The sequence below is a fragment of the Erythranthe guttata genome, chromosome 6 (genome assembly GCF_056151865.1).
Source record: "Erythranthe guttata isolate IM_541 chromosome 6, IM_541, whole genome shotgun sequence".
In the NCBI taxonomy this organism is placed as follows: Eukaryota; Viridiplantae; Streptophyta; class Magnoliopsida; order Lamiales; family Phrymaceae; genus Erythranthe; species Erythranthe guttata.
The window spans coordinates 9,302,398-9,305,273 of NC_142538.1; positions in this window are offsets into that span (position 1 = coordinate 9,302,398).

A 2,876-nucleotide genomic window follows, 5' to 3' on the forward strand; every position below is an offset into this window, starting at 1 on the left:
TAGGGTCACATAGTGATGTGATTGATAGTACTCTACCTTTAGGCTTATGTAATTGGGATAGATTAACTACGGGTTACATTAGCGCTATTGGACCTAAAGCCCATTAAAGAAAAATAAGTTTTCTCGATTGTCTGCTAGAGGGTGGTGGAATTCGATAAAATTAGTGGGAGAACAATTAAAACATAAAAGTCCAAAATTTTAATTGTAACGATTATTACGAACTGAACTCTAATTATTGTCTTCTTAAAATTTTCTCAGCAACAATGTCCAAACATCCCCTTTCCTCAATCCTCGACCAAAACAAACTCACCGGTCCAAACTATTTGGATTGGCTTCGCAATCTGAAACTTGTGCTCCAAGTCAAGGAGCGTCTCTATGTGCTCAATGAACGTCCCCCTGCTGCTCTTCCTGCAACTGCTACTGCTGACGAGACTGCCACTTTCGAGGCATGGAAGAAGGACGACCTCCATGCGAGGTGCTACATGCTAGCATCCATGGTGCCAGAGCTCGCGAGGAAGTATGAGTCTCACGTGCATGCTTATGATATCAAGCATCATCTTGAAAGCATGTACAGTGAGAATACTAGGGCATCGAGGTACTCAGCTACCAAGGAGTTGATCACCATGAGGCTGCGTGAAGGGGCTTCGGTCCACGAGCACGGTCTCAAGATGATCACTCTCCTTGAGAAGTTGGTGAGCCTTGATGTCACCCTCCCGGCCGAGCTCTCGGTGGATTTGATCCTACTGTCCCTTCCTAGTTCTTATGAATCGTTCATAGTGAACTTCAACATGAACAAGCTCGATCCACCATTGGATGAGTTGTTGAACATGTTGGTCAGCTATGAGTCCACAATAAAGAAGGAGAAATCTGTTCTCCTAGTTGCTCCTTCTGCGAAGAAAGGTTCTTTGCAGAAGAAAAGGAAAGAAAGAAGTTTCGGCCCGAGCAAGAAACTTGAGAAAGGCGAGTCGAGCGGAGTGAAGAATGACAAGGTCACCAAGCAAGTTGATGACGCTTGCCATCATTGTGGAAAGAAGGGCCATTGGCGACGCAACTGCAAGGCTTACCTCGATCAGAAACGTTCTGAAAAGGGTACGTATTTGGTTGAAGTTAATTTGTCCGTTAAATCTTCTGCTTGGGTATTGGATACTGGTTGTGGCTCACATCTTTGTAATGATTTGCAGCTCATGACAAGAAGTAGAAGGCTTAATGTGGGTGAGACCTACCTAAGAATGGGCAACGGAGCAAGGGTTGCTGCTGAAGCCATTGGGACGATTTATCTTTCTGTTTTGGATTCTAGTTTTTCCATTGTTTTGAACAATTGTTTATTTTTTCCGTCACTTATTCGAAACCTTATTTCTATTCCTGTTTTGGATAATGAAGGTTTTACTTTTGTTTTTGGAAATTCGATTTGCATTATACAAAAGGATCAAAATGTGATTTGTAAGGGACAACTTATAAACAATTTATATGAACTAAATCCAAATGAAATACCAATTAACGTTATATCAGCAAAACAAAAAGATATAAGTCTTAACCCCGCACAACTTTGGCACGCTCGACTGGGTCATGTTTCCTTGAGAAGGATGAACAAGTTTGTGAGTGAAGGATTGTTCTCCTTGGAGGGCGTGAAATCACTTCAAACTTGTGTATCCTGCCTTAAAGGAAAAATGACCAAGACTCCCTTCAAAGGGAAGATGGAACGAGCCGAGGGTCTTTTGGATTTGATCCATTCAGACGTGTGTGGTCCACTAAGCGTTAGTGCTAGGGGTGGTTTTAACTACTTCGTTACCTTTACCGACGATTATTCTAGGTATGGTTTCGTGTACTTAATGAAGTATAAGTCTGAAACTTTTGAAAAGTTCAAAGATTTCAGACACCAAGTAGAAAACCAACTCGGTAGACGTATTAAGAAACTACGATCCGATCGTGGTGGCGAATACTTAAGTACTGAGTTTATAGACTATCTTAAAGAGAATGGGATTCTGTCTCAATGGACTCCTGCTGGAACTCCTCAACTTAATGGAGTTTCCGAGCGTCGGAATCGAACACTGTTAGACATGGTTCGATCTATGATGGGGTTCACCGAGCTACCGGCATACCTGTGGGGTCATGCACTCCTAACTGCCGTGTATTTGCTGAATAGGCTTAATACCAAAGCAGTTAACTCCACTCCTTATGAACTTTGGCACTCCAAGAAACCCACGTTTAAACATATTAGGATATGGGGTTGTCCCGCTTACGTGAAGCGGCTAGTGGGAGATAAGTTGGATAGAAAATCCGACCTATGCTATTTTGTGGGGTATCCCGAGGATTCCATGGGATACGAATTCTACTATGTTTCCGAGGCAAAGGTGTTCGTCTCGAGAAATGCCGTGTTCCTTGAGAAGGAATTTCTATCGGATAGAAAGGGCAGTGTAGTTGATCTCGAAGAAGTTCGAGAACCACAATCTGAAGTTCAAGCACAACAATCAGATAATGAACCAATTCAACAAACCACTAATATACCTCCTGAACCGTCTCTGCGTAGATCCGAAAGAGTTCGGAGAGCGCCCGATAGGTTATTCCTCGTTGATGAAGTTGACCAAGGATGTGATCCTAGAACTTTCAACGAAGCTGTATCGGATACAGACAAGGGACATTGGCTTAATGCCATGAAATCCGAAATGGACTCTATGTACTCCAACAAGGTATGGACCTTGGTAGATCCACCCGAGGGAATTGTTCCCGTAGGCTGCAAGTGGATCTATAAGAAGAAAATTGGAGTAGATGGAAAGGTATCGACCTACAAGGCTAGATTGGTAGCGAAGGGTTATACTCAAAAGCAAGGAGTTGACTATGAGGAAACCTTCTCTCCAGTTTCTATGCTTAAGTCCATT